Genomic DNA, 20,860 nt, shown 5'->3' with positions numbered 1-20,860 from the left:
GAGCAAGAGGGGTCATTAAGAGTGTTTTCTCTTGGTAATTAATTAAACTATAACTTATCTGTGTACTTTTCTGAATCTATGTTTGATTTCAAAGTAAATGGTTTAAAAATATTAATAATATTAATACAAGTCACCAAGCTCAGTAGGGAACTAATTTCCTCTTCCCGCCCCAGAAATATTATCCTATTTAGAAAAACCTTAAGGGCAACATGGCAATCTAATAGTGCATTCTACAGTTTCTCATGTTTTATAGTTGTTGGTTCTTGCTGATGCTTTGGTGCAGTCTAGTTTTATTTTTATGGTTTTTATTTTCACACTAAAGCAATTGTTTTCCAATATAGCGCTACCTGCTCTACCTGTCAAAACCCACTAACGTAATTAGGGTGAGCTAGAAAATGACTACCACATAGCACAGAGGCTTGAAGTACCCTGGCAGAGGTGTGTGAGGAAATTAATACCTTCCCAATATATTTTGTGCTTCACTTTGGTGTTAATAACTGCTGAAGATAAAATAATTTAAATTCATTGACTCAACCATACAATCTATTTTCTTCCCATTGATAGATTACTCTAATGAGTTATTAAATTAAGGGTAAATATGATTGACAGTAAATCAAAATCTGGCTTAGACATAAGAGTTAATTTAAGTAACCCAAATACTTCCAAATATAAAAGCCATAAAGCTAGCTAGAATTAATTCTTTTAATTCAAATATGTACACCTATTTAGTGCTTTTAAAGAGATAATGGATTGAAGAAAGCCAAAATTATTTTTAATCCACTCTATTAATTTTTAAAACTATCTTTTAATTTGTAAAAATACTACTCAGAGAAGTATTTTTCCTTGTACATTACATGAGTGCATATAAATTACTTCTGGCCTACTTTTAGATCAAAACTTCCCCCTTTTAAAGAGTATGAATTTTTGAGTTATAAATTCAGACTCAGAGAAATAAAATAATTCCTTCTCTTGATATCTGTTTAATGCATTTGCAAATAATCAAACTGTTTTATTTTAGAAAGTGTTATCATCTAGAAACCTTCAAAAATTTAAATTCATGAGTCATTTATAACTATGAATTGAGTAGTATGGTTGCATGTCTTTGCAGACACACTGCCCCACTTGTAAAGCATGAGACTGCACTGGAGTCGGAGTGGGATTTCAGTGGCACCAGGCAGAAACTAAAACAGATTAATGCATTCAAACTAATGATGAAGAAGACCCCAGTGACCACCGGGGCAGTTGATGTACATGAAAGCATTTAAAATTTCATTCCCTGTTAGTTTAATCTAGCTACATTAAAAAAGATATGCCAGGGAAGCAGCTTAGAATAAAAAGGTTCATTTGTCTCCTTCCAGACCAGAAAGTTACAGCTGCCCAATTTTGCCACTTATCTAAGGGATAGTGAGTGGGGGGGTAAAAAGATCTATGGCAGATCAGGCTCAAAGAATCTTAGAAACATATCTAAAATCAAATTGTTCTGGACTGGCTCATATGATGATACAGACTCAAGCTTTGCCTTTCCCTAAAGCCCTTTAGGAATTTAGCTCTAAAGTAATGTAACCACACTAGGGTGTTAATAGCTGATTAGATCTTAATGAGTAATTCTTTCATAGCGTGCCCACATTACGGTTAGAAATACTTCTTCCTCAGGGAGTTACTATCTGATGATAGAATGATGAGTAAATTTTTTTTCAGGCCTATTTTTCCTGAGCCTTAAGTCATGTCTTGTGTGAACCCAGAGCTGAAGCTGTGAAGATTAGAAATGAATGTTCCAGCCTATTTGGTCTGTGGTCTGGGTCTTGTTCTGGAGTGGCATCTCACGTTTGCCTTCTAAGATGCATAACTTAGATGAAACTACTTTACTTTCATAATTGCAAAGTTCCCTTAGCCCCCCTTTAGCCTTAACCTTGCCTACTATAACCTTCTCCATTAAAACCTATCAGCCTTTTCCAAACACTTCATATTCACCCTCTAAGTTCTGGTTTCATATTTGTCTCCACACAGTTTTGCTTTTCAGGTCGGTAGTTTGGTAACATTCATCTGGAACTCATCCTTCTTTCTTCCTTCTCACTTTTGTTTTCTGGAAGAATGACAGAAACAACTATATCTGAAACTATGTCATTCCGCTTTCCAGGAACATGTCATGAAATATGAAAATAGAAAAAAGAATCACATATGAAAATTCATCAATGAGGAAAAATAATCTTGTAGCAAATTAGAGTACATGCATGTGTTCAGATTTAAAGGGGTTAAAGGGGATGGTTTTACTACTCTAAACTATATACCCATTTGAGTGGATCATGAGCCATTATTGAAGTCCTTCTATTACTCTCCTATCTTATCTCCCCGCTCCAAGTCATTCTAAAACTAAATAATTTAATATGCATCTTATTCAACCTATAAAATATTTTTTCCTTTTCTTTTCTTGTTTTGTCTCTGACACAAATAGTACTGAAATCCTATCTAACATCTTTAAATTTTGTTTTATTTATTTTGAGAGAGAGAGATAACAAGAATACCCATGAGCCAGGAGGGGCAGAGAGAGTGGGAAGAGAGAGAATCCTAAGCAGGCTCCCCACTATTAGCGTAGAGCCAAATGCGAGACTCAGATTCACAAACCGTGAGGTCATGACCTGAGCTGAAATCAGGAGTCAGACACTTAAGCGACTGTGTTATAATGCAGACTCATGCTAGCATCTAAAATAAATAATCTCATTTTCTATTGATAATATAATTTAATGTATAAACAGAATAATTTGTTCTTTATAAAAATGAGAAATTATAGAAGAATCAACATAGGTCAGTTAATGTATTCTGCTCTGCTGCTTAAACAAAGGAAATACCAATGCTGAAACAGAACACAGAAGAGAATGATAAAACCAAAAAAGACATATATTTTATTTTATTTTCAGCATAATTCTGATATATATTTTTAATATAGTTTATTGTAAAATTGGTTTCCATATAACACCCAATGCTCATCCCAACAAGTGCCCTTCCCCATGCCAACAACCCCCTTCCCCTCCCCCCCATCAGTCCTCAGTTTGTTCTCAGTATTTAAGAGTCTCTCATGGTTTCCTTCCCTCCCTCTCCAACTGTTTTTCCCCCTTCCCCTCCCCTATGGTCCTCTGTTAAGTTTCTCCAGTTCCACATGAGTGAAAACATGGTATCTTTCTCTGCCTGACTTATTTCACTTAGGATAATACCCTTGAGTTCCATCCACGTTGCTACAAACGGCAGATTTCATTCTTTTTCATTGCCATGTAGTATTCCATTGTATATATAAACTGCATTTTCTTGATCCATTCATCAGTTGGACACTTAGGCTCTTTCCATATTTGGCTATTAGCACATTCTTATCATGTTTGTGATTGTCTTATGTATTTGGGTGTTTCTGAGTTCAGTGCATAGACATTTATACTTGTTAGCTCTTCTTGATGGATAGACCCTGAAATTATTATATAATACCCTTCTTCATCTCTTGTTACTGCCTTTATTTTTTATTTTAAAGTCCAGTTTGTCTGATATAAATATGGCTACTCCAGCTTTCTTTCTGATGTCCAGGAGCATGATACATGTTTTCCCATCTCCTCACTTTCAATCTGAATGTGTCCTCACGTCTAAAATGGGTCTCTTGTAAACAGCAAATAGATGGATCTCATTTTTTTAATCCATTCTGCTACTCTGTCTTTTGATTGGAGCATTTAGTCCATTTACATTCAGTATTATTATTGAAAAATACGGGTTTAGAGTTATTGTGTTCTCTGTTAGATTCATGCTTGTAGTGGTGTCTCTGGGACTTTGTGTTCCTTGCAACATTTCCCTCATAGGATCTCTTGTAGGGCTGGTTTAGTGATGATGAATTCCTCCATTTTTTGTTGGGGTAAACCTTGATCTCTCCTTCAATTCTGAATGATAGGCTTGCTGGATAAAGGCTTATTGGCTGTATATTTTTCCTGTTCATCACACTGAAGATTTCCTGCCATTCCTTTCTGGCCTTCCAAGTGAAAAAAGACATATATTTAAAAAAAAAAAGCAACTGAAGATAGTGAAATCTGAGACTTCCTATCTTATAGGAAAATTATAAAAGATACTAAGAAATATACATGACCAAATACATTTCATAGCTACATATGAGTTTTGAAATTGAACATAAAGATCTGTGCCATGATCATATCAGGTTTTATATTTTCTCTTTTTTTATTGGACATTTTCTTATTAATTTGAAGGACTTTAAATTGCTAAAATTTCTAATATTTATGTTGTCTATTCTGCCTTCTTTTCCTTTAGAACATCTGTTTTTCCTGTACTGTTTAAAAGTATCTCCTCAGTTCTGAAGATTCTTCTCATATTTTTATTTTTGTCCTTAAGACACTTCTTGGAAATCATTCTGTATGAATGATAAAATAAGGTTTAATTTTACCAGGTGGAAAGCCTATGTAAACTATTAATTTCAAAAACAATTTAACCAGCAAATTGAAATATTCCTTTAATATATATTATGTTCCCCATATTCTTTATTCTCCCGTATAAACTTACAAATGATTGTGTTTAATATCCTCCAAAATGGGGCTCTAATTGACTTCGAATTATAATTACAATAAATTTAGCAAGATGTGAAGACTTAAAATTGAGTTTTTCCATTTTAGAACCTTTAACGATCTCCATTCTTTAATGTAGAAAATTCTCAAAAACACTACTCTTGATAAGAAATAATGAATGACTTTTCATTGTCCAAAAGTTAGCAAGGCATGCCAACTTGCTCGGAACACACATCAGATGGTAGTTTTCAAAATATTTAATGTTTGAATAGCATTTAATTTTACCAAATTGTATCTGTTATTACTGAAATTTCAGACTTCCATAATGAATGCTTAAAATTACAGGCACAAGTAGAAAAATTCCATTTCAAAGCAACTATATGTAGATCTATAATTCTTTTCATTATATGTTTCAAAACTTACTTGATCTTTTTTTGGACAATGAGTTTGAGTGAATTAAATTATGGTCATTATTATCGAATAATATATTTACCTTAACTTTTTTTTGTCAGTTATCACTATATGCACTATTCTTTACTCAATTCTATAACCAAATCTGAATTAAAAGGACAAAGAGTCAAATGTACTTAGATAATGTTAAATGGTAGAAAGATAACAAATGGGGAAAAACAAGAATTAGAAAAGTAGAATTAATATAGAGCCCAGAACTCTAGTATTTGACATTTGAGCATTTTCCTCTAGACTTCATTATGAACAATTTATAGCCTTAACTACAAATGAAATGTCAGAGATAATTGGTCATGTACCTCTGACATTTCATCTCAGGTTTGGTGAATCAATTTTGTAATTTAGAACCGTTTAAGCCAATACACAGGGACTGAAGTCTCAGGGTTAGCTATTTTTAATTATTTTATGAAAGTGTATCTTTTGCTCATTTCTTTAAATATAATAAAGCAAACCATGAATAGAGAAACAGAATGCAAATTAAGGCAGGAATACTTGCTCTACAAAGATGCAAAAGGAAAAACAAATATTAATAATAATTTCTTTTTTAAGCTAATTAAACTTAGTATGCAATATTGTGCTTCTGAGTCTTAGGGAGAAACTTTATCCATTCCTGAAGAACTTTCATTTACATAAAATATACATAACATTAATTGCTGCTTATGTTTATAGTCTACGTCTTAGTGGGATAGTGCTTCCTTATCTAAAATTTTTATTTTTATTTTATTTTTTAACGTTTATTTATTTTTGAGAAAAAGAGGGTGGGGGAGTGGCAGAGAGACCGAAAGAGACACAGAATCTGAAACAGGCTCCAGGCTTTGAGTTGTCAGCACAGAGCCTGACGTGAGGCTTGAACCCACAAACCTTGAGACCATGGCCTGAGCTGAAGTCAAATGCTACTGACTGAGTCACCCATGCACCCCATATCTAAAATTTTTAAATGCATAACTTTCTTTTATGACTGCATATAAATACGTTAAGTAAATTTAGTTTATGAAGAAAGCAAAGGAATTAATAACATACTAAAATATCTTGCATAGTCAAAGCACAAGGAGACACTTAAGCTTCTGGAAAATTTGTAATCAAGGAGTCCATCAATATTGGAACTCTCTCTCTTTTTTCCAATTTGACTTCTTTCTAAGTACTTGCCTCATTCTTCTTTCATGAAGTCAGCCAGATTTATTTGTTTCCAAGCCACAAATCAGAATATGTCTGTCAAGAGTGCCCATGTTTATATTTTGTTCATTAAAAGTAGCAAACACCGCTGCACTGGAATCTTACTGTAATCCAAAGTAGGAAAGGTTCTGATTGGCTCAGTTTGAAGAGTGTCCACACATGAACCAGTTAACTGTGGCCCAAGGGTCGCAGTTGGGGAGTGGATGAGTGGATGTATTTTACAAAATAATAGGGGTTATGATTCTCTTAAAATGGGATGGAAGATACTGAGTGTTCTATATATATATTTTTTCTTCTTCATTTCTCCTTTGTCTAGGAATAAACTTCCCTATGATTCAAGATTGTCTGAAATGCAAAAAACTAAGGAAGGAAAATTATAAAGGTGGATATATTTAAAGAAAGAAAACTAAAGTCTCTCAATATACCTCAATAAAGTCTCTCAATATACCTACATAATTTTCTGATCAACTGAGTTTCTCTCAGCTTAAGAAACTGCTTTTAAACTTACAGAGACTGACTGGAAATCAATAGCTTAGAGATCTGCTAAGTGAAATGGGGAAAACAAAAATCCCAAAAGGGTTCAAAGTGGAAATTGTTGACCTTAAATAGAAAATAAACTTGCAGTTTCTAACCCCATCTCATTTATTTAGCTACATATTAATATATTACCATGTTGCTTATGACCACAAAGAACAATTTTTGGATCTTGCTCCATAACTGGTCACTCTCTTGTTAGCTCTTTGATACTTTCTGGTAGATTTAAAAATATATTTCACCTAACTTTGCAGGTTTTCCTCAGAGAGCATGCAAAGAGAAAGTGAGGGAGCACAATTATCTAGTCCACCATCACTGAAATCCTACTTGCCAGTTGTATATAAAGTGACCCACATAACACTGCTTGAACCTTTAAAAAACACAGTAAGACACTGTATCTCTATCAGTGTGGCTGAAAAGGAAAGGATAAGTGGTTTTGTCATAGAAATTTGTCTCTCAGTGTTCATCTAGCTTGATTGTTCTCTTTTCTCAGTCTCTGGTGTGGTCACCCTTGCAATACTCTTTATAGTCTATCTTCCAATCTTTCACTCTCTCTTCCCACCATTGTTTTCCCTTCTCTTCTTCACTTCCTTGCTTACTTTTGAAGAAATCATGAAGTCATTCTTCTATTTCACCTAAATAACAATTTCAGTCGTTTTGACTTGACCAGAAAATAATATTGTTTTCCTCCTTTGTGCCCTATAAAATGCAATGTCCTTAGCATTTGACAGAAAATAAAAACAAAAACAAAAAACTCTTCCAATTGATCCAAACCACAGTGTAAGTTTGTCTCAGTCCAAATTCTGCCAAATTTAGAAGTACATGAGAGTTAGAAAACAAGGGACCTAGGAGCTAGGCAACCAGACCTTAAATCCCAGCTCTGACATTTATCAACTATGTAATGTTTGGAAGGCCACTTGATTTCCCTGGACCTCAGTTTCCTCAACTATAAATTGAATAATTATACCCACTTCCAGTGTTACTGTGAAGATAATTCAGTTGATGATATATCTAGAGCTTTTTGCACAGTACCTGGAATATTTTAGCACTCGATAACTGTCAGCCATTTCTGTAAGAAACACCATAGCCTGCAGACTCTAGAGCTAGTTGACAAGGTTCAAAGCCCACCTCTGCCTTTCTAATAGTCTTTTATTTTTATTTGGGAGTGGGGGCCTGAAATGTTCAGCATTGGTTTGTAAGGAAACATATTTGGATAATTTCCAAACAACTAGCTGTGGGTAGTATACATTTTAAATAGTCTTGCATTTCTTCATTACACTGTTAACTTTCTTAATTATTTTTCTTCCCTGAAAATTTTAGTTTCTTTCCTTTAGAGTCAAGGTTTACAGAAATATTTTTTCATTTATTTATTTATTTATTTATTCATTCATTCATTCATTCCTGAAGGAGGTTTTCAGAATTTGCAATCATATGCTTTAATAGGTTTATTTTTCTTTCATTTACTAGGTGCTTAGTGGGCCCTTGTGAACTGCAACTTTTGAGAAATTTACTGCTTTTTGGTGGTCAAAAGGGTGGGGAATTTCCCAACTTTTGTTCTCTATAGAGCCCATGTTGTTCATATCTTAGCAATATATGTTGATACTGTTGGTCTCTTACCTTTCATATTTTCTTGTTTCTCTGATTTTTACTTATGTTTTGGAGAGCTGCAATTGATTAAGTTTTCCATACTCCGTGAACAACTTTTTATTTTCTTTTGAAAATTTATTTATAATTTTATTGATTATAGCTTTCTAGATAATGTTTGGTTTATTCTATTATTGGTCTTTTGTTATTTTTATGGATGAAATTTTTCAGAATTTATACATTAGATTGTAAGGCCACAAGTCTAAACGTCTAAACCAAACTGACTCCATGACAGGCTTTAAGTTTCCCCTCTGAACTAGAAGGCCTGAGTTTCAGCTTTCCTGAAACTATCAGGCAGTTACACATTGCCCAAGGCAGGAGAAACCACCCTTGCAACACCCAATCAGGAAAGGCCAGCGACCACCCTCCACATTGTTAAGGGAGAGGCCTGGAGATAGAAACTGTAGATAGGACCCTGTTACCTAATGTTAAAGTTAACCTGTTCGTCGCCGAGTAAGACCCTAGGCTCGCTCTGTGATTGGTTGAATTTAAAGGTACTCTAAACGTTGTAATTGGATCACGCCAAAAGTAACGAATACTCTAGACAATGTGTATGGTCAAACCCGCTGTCAATGATGTTGTATAATTATGATTGGATCTCTGTTCCCATGTCACAACTTCTGTAACTCACAGTTCCCATGTCACAACTTTTGTAACTGTCACATACCCCATAAAAACCCTACTCTGCCCTTGTTCGGGGCTCTCAGCATGGATCCATTGCATTGGTGAGGTCTGGGAGCCCGAGCTCGAGCCCGTAATAAAGCCCTTTGCTTTTGCATACGTGACTTGTGACTCGGACTCCTTGGTGGCCTTGGGATTTTGGGGAGATCGCGATCTGGGCATAACAAGACCTCTTTGTTTTAGTTTTTGTTCTCTGTTCTTTTTTATCACTTTTTTATCTGTGTGTTCTGGGGCAACTTTTCATAGTGATATGAGTTAAATTCAGATGTTGATTTTGATCTCCATTCATATGTACGCATAAGGAAATAAAAAGCTGGTTAGCTGTAAGTACGTAAGTGTGGCTTTTCCTTGTTCATCTTTGTTTTAGCGGATAGGACTAAAATCAGGGGTTAAAAACAGGAGGCCCAATCCCAACACTCACCACTTTTCCTTGGAACTTTCACTTTTCTCCAGGAATAAACTCTAAATTACCTTGCCTGAGCATTCATGCCCGTGTATGATACAGTATGTGAATTTTAGAGATAGGGAAGAAAACTCCTATAAAAATTCTCAGTTAATCCTTTTGAATTTAGTTTCATGTTTTATTCTTGGCACTCTTGAGTGTTTAGCCTACCTGGGTTAGTTCAGGGAAAATCAGCTTCTATCTGAGCTACATTATGCTTTAAGAACATTCCAGACTACATCTTTCCACACTGCCTGGTACATTATCCACTACCCATATCCAATTACCATAGTTTAATTAAACTGAAATTATTCTGTGATTCTTGTGTTCATTTTGTTCATTATAAGTTTATAATTTTTAGTGACTTGTTGCTATCCTATTATCATTTCAAAAGACAAAAAAAAACAGTTGGGTGTGATTAATCAATTAGATTCATCCAGATAATCTAAACTATGTGTAGGACACTTCCATATCCAAAAGGCTTCACAATCTTTAAAGGGCTAACCAGACAATTTCTCACATACTACAATAGTTCTTCCATTATGATATTTACAAATTAGGTCAATTTTAAAAATATTTGCATTACTCAATAGGCAACAAAATATGTAGATACAATCATCAAATGAGACAATAGAAATGTGAGAAAATGAATTTAATTTTCTTTTATAGCACTGTAGCAAATGTAAGGTAAGAATGAGGTTTCTAATACCTCATTACTTCACTTTTAAATAGGATAGAGTATTTGTTCCTTTCGAAAAGGTATTTTTAAATTACATTAGGTAATGCAAGAGAATGTCTATCATAGGATATAGTACAATGTAAGCCTCCAACTAATGCCTATTATCTCACCATTCCTCTTACCCCAACTTATGTTTATTAAAATTTTGAAATAAACTTTTAGGTTTTACAGATGTTTGACTATTGCAATTCTGAAATAGTAAGCTATCTCTAATTTTAACCAAATATGAAATTAACTGAGAATGATTTAACAAACCAGGGAATATGACTCCTTGAGATTATATTGCACCTCACAAGCTAGTTTTACTGCCATGCTATATGTGTAGGATATTTGATTGAAACCACTATGTGCCCATATCAATTTTTCTGTAAGTACAGTTGTATTTTTTAATATAACAACTATTAAAAATGATCTTTATGCACAGAATTTAATAAGACAGATGTCATTCCAAGCTAACAACAACGTATAATAGTTAAAATTCTTTCTGTTAAGAAGCTAGCCACCCAGGAGTCTGCCAAGTATTTAGAAATAGCCAATTCAAATGTGCTGATAGCTTCTAACATCAGCCTCTGGAATTCTCTTTTGTAGTTGGGAGTAGCTACATTAAGGGTCCATGCATATTTTCTGTTAACTGTTCTTCAAATGATAAACGGTGCCTTAATTACACTGTGTATCATAACTAATTTAAAATATCCATGCAGGTTTTTCATCCTGGAATCCCATTTCAGACAGGGTCGAGATGCCCGAGGCCTTCAGTGGTTTATTCCAGCTTTTGAAATATTCTGAAAGTGTAAGATAATAAAAGTTCTTGAAAATATTCAAAGTAGCTAGAAAATATAAACAGCCATTTGCAGATTGGTAAAATGGCAATGCATATATTTGCATTTTTGAAATGAAGTATTCACTGCAAACATATAAAAATAGAACAGCAAATGAATAATACAATTTTGAGCCATATGAATATTTAGCTATTTTATAGCACACTTAATATAAGAAGCCATCATCACTAGTAGACTGTTTTTATTCAATAGGGCATTAACTATAATTTTCTTTTTAGGCCTAGAATTTTTTTTCTAAAAAAAAAAGTATGCTTTTATTTATTCACAATGTAAATTAGTTACATCATAATTTTACTTCTAATAGACTTTTATTTTATTACACATTTTCGTCTACTGCAGTTGTGTTGAAAGAACAAGAAAATAGCCAAATCCAAGTACATTTGCAGTAACATGGCTTTAATCAGTGTACACTGTAATGCAAGGTGGAGGGTCGGGCCAGTGACAGTGACTTGTCAGTGACAGTGACAGTAACCTGACAGTTACAAGTCTTTTATCACTGGTATTGTCATGAAGACTCATAGTAATCATGAGAACAAATCAGCTTTTATTCTGTTTTATTATTCATTCCAAAGTCTCTAGAAGTAGTGCTTCTGTTATTTTCTTTATACCCACTGCTCTCTTTGGTTGTATACTGTCAGTAAAAACAAAAACAATATAGATAGATAGATAGATAGATAGATAGATAGATAGATAGATAGATAGATAAAGTAGAAAGAAAGATGGAAGGAAGGAAGGAAGGAAGGAAGGAAGGGAGGGAGGAAGGGAGGGGGATGAAGGGGGAGGGGAGAGGGAGGGAGGGAGAGAAGAAGAAAGAATTTGCAAATAGTTTTTGATTGTGGTATAAATAAAATGCAACATTACATTAGTTTCAGATGTTCGACATAATGAGTTAATATTTGTACATACAGACATATTTCAGAGATATTGTGGATTCTCTTCCAGACCCCCAGAATAAAGCAAATTTCACAGTAAAGTGAGTCAAATGAAATTTTTGTTTTCCTCTAACATATATAAGTTTACACTATACAGTAGTCTACTAAATGTTCAATAGCATGATGTCTAAAAAAAATCAATGTACATACATACCTTAATTAAGAATATTTTATTGCCAGGGAGCCTGTCTGGCTTAGTCTTTGGAGCATGCCACTTGATCTTGAGGTCATGGGTTCAAGCCCCCCACTGAGCCTAGAACTCCCTTAAAATTTTTGTTGTTGTTTTTTGTAAAAAATGCTAATTATAAGCTTGAGGTTTCAACAAGAAAACTGGTGGAGAGTCTTGCCTAAATTGTTGATGACCACTGATTGATCAGGGTGGAAGCTGTTGAAGGTTGGGATGATTGTGGCATTTTTGTAAAATAAGACAATGAAATTGATAGCATTGGTTGACTCTTCATTTCACAAATGGTTTCTCTGTAGTATGTTGGATACCATTTTACCCACAGTAGAACTTCTTTCAAAATTGCAGTCAGTCCTCTCAAGCCTTGCCACTGCTCTATCAACTAAGTTTATGTAATACCCTAAATCCTTTGTTGTCATTTCAACAACCCACAGAATCTTCACCAAAAATAGATTCCCTCCCAGGAGATCGCTTTTCTTTGCTCATGCATAAGAAGCAAATCATCTGTTGAAATTTTATCATGAGATTGCAGTAATTCAAAAATAATAATGAAGAAGTCTGAAATACGTCAGGAATTACCAAAATGTGACACAGATACAAAGTGACCAAATGCTGTTGTAAATATGGTACCGATTGGCTTGCTCAGTACAGGGTTGCCACAAACCTTCACATTGTAGAAAACACAGTATCTGGGAACTGCAATAAAGTGAAGCACAAAAAGACAAAGTATGTCTCTACTGGGAATTGATCACAGGAAGAAGTCTAGTTAACATCTGCATCATTCATTGTTAACAATTCTTTTTCTTGTGATGAGAATTTTTAAGATTACTCACTTAGCAACTTTCCAATAGGCAATATATTATAGTTGTCATGCTTTACCTCTTCATAATTTTTTATTTCATAACTGAAATTACGTACCTTTTAACTCATTTTACCCATTTTTCCTATCCCCCACCCTATGCATCTGGGAACTACCAATCTATTCTCCATTTCTATGAGTGTGTATTTTTTTTTCTTTTAGATTCCACATACAGTGCTATCATATGATATTTGTCTTTGTCTGAATTACTTCACTTAGGATAATGCCTATAAATTTTTTCTATGTTGCTGAAAATTGCAAGATTTTATTTTTTTATGACTGATTAACCTTCCTCTGTGTGTTTGGTGGAGGGTGACATATTCTTTGTCGATCCATTCAGTGATGGATACTTAGATTGTTTCCTCAGTATAGAAAATCATATATAATATCTTGGCTATTGTATATAATGCTGCAATGAACATAGGGGCGCATATATCATTTTGAGTTCATATTTTCATTTAGTTCAAAAAATAACCAGAGGTGGAACTACTGGGTCATATGGTAGTTCTATTTTCAATTTTTTGTGGAACCTCTATACTGTTTTTCATACTGGCTGCAACAATTTACCTTCTCACCAACAATGCACAAATATTACCTTTCCTCCACATCCTCTGCAACTCTTAATATTTCTTTTTTTTTTCTCATAATAGCTACTATAAGAGGTGTAAGGTGGTGGCTCATTGTACTTTTGATTTGCATTTCCTTGATAACCAGTGATGTTGAGTATCTTTTCATGTATCTGATAGTTTCCAGTATGTCTTCTTTGAAAATAAGTCTATTTTGATCCTTGGGCCATTTTTCATCAGATTTTTTTCCATTGATTTATATGAGTTCTTTATATATTTTGGATCTTAATTCCACATCAGATATATGATTTGCAAATATATTCTCCTGTTTAGTAGGTTATGTTTCCATTTGGTTGATGGTTTACTTTGCTGTGCAGGAGATTTTGAGTTTGATGTAGTACCACTTGTTTATTTTTGCTTTTGTTGTCTTTGCTTTATGTATTAAATTTTTTTAAAAAAATCATTGCCAAGACTTGTCAGGGAGCTTATGCCCATATTTTCTCCTATGGGTTTATGGTTTCAGGTCTTAACATTCAACTCTTTCATCCAGTTTGAGTTAATTTTGATTTATGGTATAAGAAAGTGGACCAATTTTTTTCCTTTGCATGTGGCTGTCCAATTTTCCTAACATTTATTGAAGAGACTGTCCTTTCCCTATTGTATATTCTTGACTTCTTTATCATGAATTAGTTGACCATCTACACATGAATTTATTTCTGGGCTCTCTATTCTGTTCCATTGATCTATGTGCCCATTTTTTATGCCAGCAGCATACTGTTTTGATTACTGCAGCTTTGTGATGTTTTGAAATCAGGAAGTATGTTGCATCCAGCTTTGTTCTTTCTCAAGATTGGGTTGGCTGTTTGGGGTCTTTTGTGGATCCATACAAATTTCAAAATTGTCTTTTTTTTTCCCTGTGAAAAATGCCATTGGAGTTTGGGTAGGGATTGCACTGATCTATAGATTACTTTGGGCAGTAGGAACATTTCAGCAGTATGAATTCTTCCAGTCCATGAGCATGGAATATCTTTTCACTTATTTGTGTCTTTATCAATTTCTTCCATCAGTGCCATAGCTTTCAGTGTATTGGTATTTCACATCCTTCATTAAATTTATGCTTAGGTATTTTATTCTTTTTGCTACTGTGTAAATAGGATTGTTTTCTTAATTTCTCTAATTTGTGTGGTAGTTTGTTATCGTATAAAAACAATATTGATTTTCTATGTATTGATTTCTATATATTGATTTTGTATCCTTATACTTTACTGAATTAATTTATTAGTTCTAACAGGTTTGTGGTAGCATCTTTAGGGTTTTCTATTTATAATACCATATCATCTGCAGGTATAACAGTTGTACTTATTTCTTTCCAATTCAGATGACTTTTGTTTCTTTTTCTTGCTTAATTGTTTTAGTTAGAACTTCCAGTACTGTGCTGAATACAAGTGGCAAAGTAAGCATCCTTGTCTTGTTCCTGATCTTAGAGGAAAAACTTTCAGCTTTTCACAGTTATGTATGATATTAACTGTGGTCTTGTTGTATATGGACTTTATTATATTTAGTATGTTCTCTCTATACCCACTTTGTTGAGAGTTTTTTTGTTTTTATTTTTCATTTTGTTTTGAGAGAGAGAGATAAAGAGAGAGAAAGAGAGAGAGAGAGAGAGAGAGAATCTCAAGCAGGCTCCATGCTGAGCCGGAGGCAGGGCTTAATCCCATAACCCTGGGATCACTACCTGACCTAAAATCAATGGTCGACGCTCAACCGAATGAGATACCCAGACACCCCAAGATTTTTTTTTAAACAAAAACAAATGTAAGATCTTGTCAAATACTTTTTCTGCATCTATTGAGATGACCATATAATATTTTTTTCTTCATTTTGTTGATGTACTGTATCATATTGAATGATTTGCAAATGTTGAACCATCCTTGTATCCCTGGAATAAATGCACTTAATTATGTTGTATGATCTTTAATGTATTGTTAAATTCAGCTTGCTGATATTTCAATAATTATTTTTGCATCTATGATCATCAAGGATATTAGCCATACCTTTCTTTTCTTGTGGTATCCTTGTCTGGTTTTGTTATCAGGGTAATACTGATTTCATAAAATTAGTTTGGAAGTGTTACCCCCAAGTTTGCATATCAGAAGTAATTTCTGACTTCATTCTGAATCCAAAAGGGAAATGTACATGCTTTAAAAAGGTAATTTTTCTGTAGAGGAAACATATTTTCACTGAAGAAGTCCATACGTCCACAAGATTCCCCCTTTAAGTGTTATGGAGGAATACTTAGGCATTTTTTCCAAAAAATAAGAACTTAAGAGTATGCTTTTAGAATTAAGACATTTAATAAATGCCATATTCTATTGTATAAAATAGGTATTTTAAACTGTTAAGATTGACATAAAAATATCTAATACTTCTTTTTTTTAATGTTCATTTGTTCGAGAGAGACAAAGACAAAGCATGAGCAGGGGAAGGGCAGAACAAGAGAGGGATATAGAATCCAAAGCAGGCTCCAGGCTCTGAGCTGTCAGCACAGAGCCCAACGTGGGGCTCCAAATCCATGAACTATGAGATCATGAGCTGAGCTGAAGTCGGACACTTAACCGAGTGAGCCACCTAGGTGCCCCTGTTCTCTATTGTTAAGAGAAACAACCATCGTTGGATTAAAGTGAAAGACTATGGTTAATTTCCTCCACTTTGCACTTTTGGTGCAAGTCTCCTGAACAACCACAATGCTGATAAAGTCTACCATCAAAAAACTATGGTTTCCCAGTTTGCTTACTTCTCTTAGGCAGTATCTCATATCGGCTCTACTTTTTTGCTCATATTTCCATCTATTTTTAGTGAGGCTTGTGTAGGTAGTTTGGATACTTTTGTTATTTTTTGGTGAACAATAATGGCTTAAAATATGTCTATTTACATGTCATTGTGTTTAGTATTCCATTGTGTTGGAAAAAATAATTTATATGACCTCCCAAGTAAGAGTTGTATATAGAGACTAACATCAAATATTTAAGTACTTTGTAATTTACTCTGGTTCCATGGGGTTATATCTCCATAATATTCTGAAATAATCTATGTCTCTTTCAGAAAACTATAATAACAATAACAATAGAGATGTTTAGTTGGGCAGTATAGAAAAGAAGAAGAGTTCAGAGATTTACCCAAATTCCCTTGAGATTACATTGGTGAAGCAGGGCCTCCTAGCTCTGCCATAGTTAAAGTATAGTCTACAAACAATAGCTGAGGAAGGGCCAACTTGCAAGACTTTCTGAAAGATTGTCCAGTGACCCCAAGGATTATAATATAGTTTGTGAATTGGTCCCTCTTATGAGATAAAGGAGTTGGAATAATCACACGGTTGTATGAGAGCTGGTCCCAGGAGGCCCCTGGGGAGTCCAGCTGAGCACTGGAGTCTTAACTGTCTTGTGGAGAGAAAACAGCTACAATTTACCCACCACTACTATCACCAACCACACAATGCTTCTCTCACACAAAGAAAATGGCCTGTTTCACTCATACAGACCTAATCCCCACCCTTACCTGTCATGCCATCTGAGGAAAAACTGGCAGGCCAGTGGAAGAAGAAGAGAATAAAGAAAGTTGGAAAGAGAAGGGAAGCTCTGAGAAAGTGATTTTGAAACAGACAATGGCTATGATTACAATAACTTGAGTCAGGCTAGAGAAATATAGAGGAGACCTAAGTTTCCTGATTACTTTAGATTTACTTTTTATCTCTGATAAGAGAGAATGATTTTTTGTTTCGTGTGTTTTGTTTTTGTGTCAAAGAAATTGCTGCAGTGACTGAAAGGAAGGGAGGTTTATTGTTGAGTGCACAGTTCATACCTGGAATTGGAAATTTTAATTTAACCAAAAAAAATGTATCATTCAATTTACGATGTGAGCAGTAAAAATTTGCTCCATGGAAAACTCATATTGCCCGGAACCTCTAAGCTTCTTGTAAGTTGATTTCTTATAAAGATCAACTAACACCACTTAAGCACAAATGTGGTATATGTTGTGTTAGAATTATATATAAATCAAGTAGCACAGAGCAAAAACAACATGTAATGCAATATATTTCTTTATCTGAGAAGTAATTTTCCTGATGAAATTGCTATGCTTCATTTCTAGCAATAGATTTAACTCAGGTAATCTAAAGCTAGGGAATGTCAGGAAGCTACCGGTTCTCCAGAGAGAGGGTCTCATCTTATTAAGCAATGCAACTCTGACAGCATGTAGGATATTTCTCAATTAATTTTCTTTTCTGAGAAGGTATTCTACACATTGGGGAACATCGTATGCTCAAAGGTTTCTCAATAGTGCTACTGAAAATTGATTTATGACATAGAGAATCAGGATCATAAGGGCCCCCAAACGGACTCCTGAAAGATTTTTCAAGATGAAATAAAAGTAAGACAATTCCCAAAATTCTTCAGAGAACAACCCATGCATCATGAATGTCTCCGGAGGCTTATTCTGCTAAAAGTCCCGCATATTTCCTTTAGAAGAGATTAGAAAGTAGCTGAATAACTCAGGCCACCTACATCTCAATGTGAAATGGACTATCGTAGGAAGAGATTTAAAGTTGTTTAACATTATTTATGACCCCATATACTTTTACTAAACTCCAGAGAGAGGAAAAAAATTCTCAGTAATAGAATGAATAGAATGGTAAAAAAGTTAAACATATATTTCTGGTGGAAAGAAGTTACCATTTTTATTTCTTTCCAGCATTTAAATAATGCTTATTGAAGATTCTGAACTAGGAGAATAAAATTAGGATCATTTGTATGTGACTAAACTTATATTGTGTTGTCATGGCTTCTTTCTTTCTAGTCAGAGCTTTCTTTCTAGTCAGAATCGCCTTATACTTGCCCTGATTGCATGCACCCTATATCCTCTATTTAATATATTTAAAGCAGTTATGTTTTAGTATGCGGGGGCAATGTACATTGTCAACATTTCTTTAGAATGCTTAGTTTCAACTCAATAGTTGTGCATATTCATTATTATACCTGACAAGTAGCTTTATGCCATATTAATCTATGGCAACACAGTCAATATGAGTCCAATATTCTCTTCCAACTGTGAAAATCACAGCTTGTGAACTCTAAATCTTAAGCTATTTAAAATATGGAATGATATTATTAAATGATTAATAAAAGTTCTCATAAACTCAAAATGTGGTGTCAGCTGGAAATTTAAAGAAAGAAATTTCAGGTTGTTATTCTTATAAGGACAGACCCCCAGAAGTAGAATTAAAAACAGGAGTCAAACACACACAAAATTACTTTCAGATAAAACTATGCCACTATGCATACTTACTTAGTCAAAATGCCTTTTCTTTATACAATATAAAGAAGCAAAATATAAACTGGAGTTTAATCATTTAATGTTATAAACATATATATTAAGTTAAATTATCTTTTACTTAGATTTAAAATATTAAATTTCTATTAAAATTTTCTTAAAGGAGGCGCGCCTGGGTGGCTTAGTCGGTTGAGCGTCCGACTTTCGCTTAGGTCATGATCTCGCGGTTTGTGGGTTCGAGCCCCGCGTCGGGCTCTGTGCTGACTGCCAGCTCGGAGCCTGGAGCCTGTTTCAGAGTCTGTGACTCCCTCTCTCTCTGACCCTCCCCTGCTCACGCTGTCTCTCTTTTCTAGAAATAAATAAAAATTAAAAAAAAAAATTAAAAAAAAATTTTTTTTTCTTAAAGGAAACTAGCTCTTTAAGCTGGAAAATTTAGTGATTAAATTTATGTGTGTGTATATATGTGGAGAGGGAGAGTCCATTTATCAATATCAAGAAGAAAAGAGTGGGGGCGCCTGGGTGGCTTAGTCGGTTAAGCGTCCGACTTTCGCTTAGGTCATGATCTCACGGTTCGTGGGTTCGAGCCCCGCATCGGGCTATGTGCTGACTGCCAGCTCAGAGCCTGGAGCCTATTTCGGAGTCTGTGTCTCCCTCTCTCTCAGACCCTCCCCTGCTCACGCTGTCTCTCTCTCTCTCTCCTAGAAATTAATAAAAATATTTTTAAAAAAAAAGAAGAAAAGAGTGAACAAGACTCTATTTTAAAAGACTCCTAAAAGATAATAAAGGAATATTACAAACAATTATATACTCATACATTGAATTACTCAGATGAAATGGGAAAATCCTTAAATAATGCAAACTGCAAAGCTGACTATAGAATAAATAGTTGAAGAGAATATATCTATTTATTTAAAAGATGTATTTGTAGTTAGAAACATAACAATAAAGAAAATGACAGGCTCCAATGTCCACACTGGTAAAGTCTAGGAAATATTTAAGAACTAAAGAGCTCTAATTTTACACAAATTCTCCCAGAAAATAATGTAGGGGAGGTATTCTCCCACCTCATTTTTAAGGCCAGAATTTCCCAGAAACCCAGAAAAATATGCTATAAGAAATAAAACCATCAAACCAATATCCATCATGTTCAAAGTCACAAAAAGTGTTATTATGAACACATGAAATGATACTTTGAAAGAAGTAATATAATGAATGTTTTGTTACATGGAATGCTGGCTTTAAATATATTTCTTTCATTGCAGTATGGCAAATGGCAAGTGAGCATGTGTATGTTGTTAGAAGCCTAAAAATATACCTAAATGTGGATGTAGCAATTATCTAAGTAACAGATTGCAAATATTTACAAGCAACATTAATCTGGCTTCTCAGTTTGAATTGCAGTTTACAAACACCAGTACAAATCTGCATGTATGTCAGTAGGAATAGGTGTTCATATAACTTGTCATTAGTGGTATCCTAACAGTGTCTTGCTCACAGATGATCTGAGGGACATCACCAAATATATTCCCAGGGTGTGGAGTCTTGCTGATTGTCAGAATCATGAGGACCTTTTTAAAAATACACAAATAGGCTCCCTTGCAAGATTACAAACCACATGCTTTGGTTCTTTGTTCTGCAGTTGTATAACAGCACAGTGTTACAAGATATAAATTTTAAATTACAAAATATGAACACTTTGGTATAATGCACACAATTAATGCTGCTTACTGCCTCAGAATCTGTATCAGGTGCTGTTCTTGACTACAGGCTTGGACTTGCTGGCACTGTAAAACTGTTTAATACACACTTTCTTATGTACTTCAATTATTTTATATTCTTACCGTAACTGTTATTTTAAGATAATGATTTTTTCATTGTAAAATTATGTCAAAATAAGCAAATGTGCTCTAGAGAATATTGATGATTCAGG

This window comes from Crocuta crocuta, unplaced genomic scaffold, assembly GCF_008692635.1.
Source record: "Crocuta crocuta isolate KB4526 unplaced genomic scaffold, BGI_CrCroc_1.0 scaffold158, whole genome shotgun sequence".
Taxonomy (NCBI): Eukaryota; Metazoa; Chordata; class Mammalia; order Carnivora; family Hyaenidae; genus Crocuta; species Crocuta crocuta.
This window is presented reverse-complemented; position numbering follows the sequence as displayed.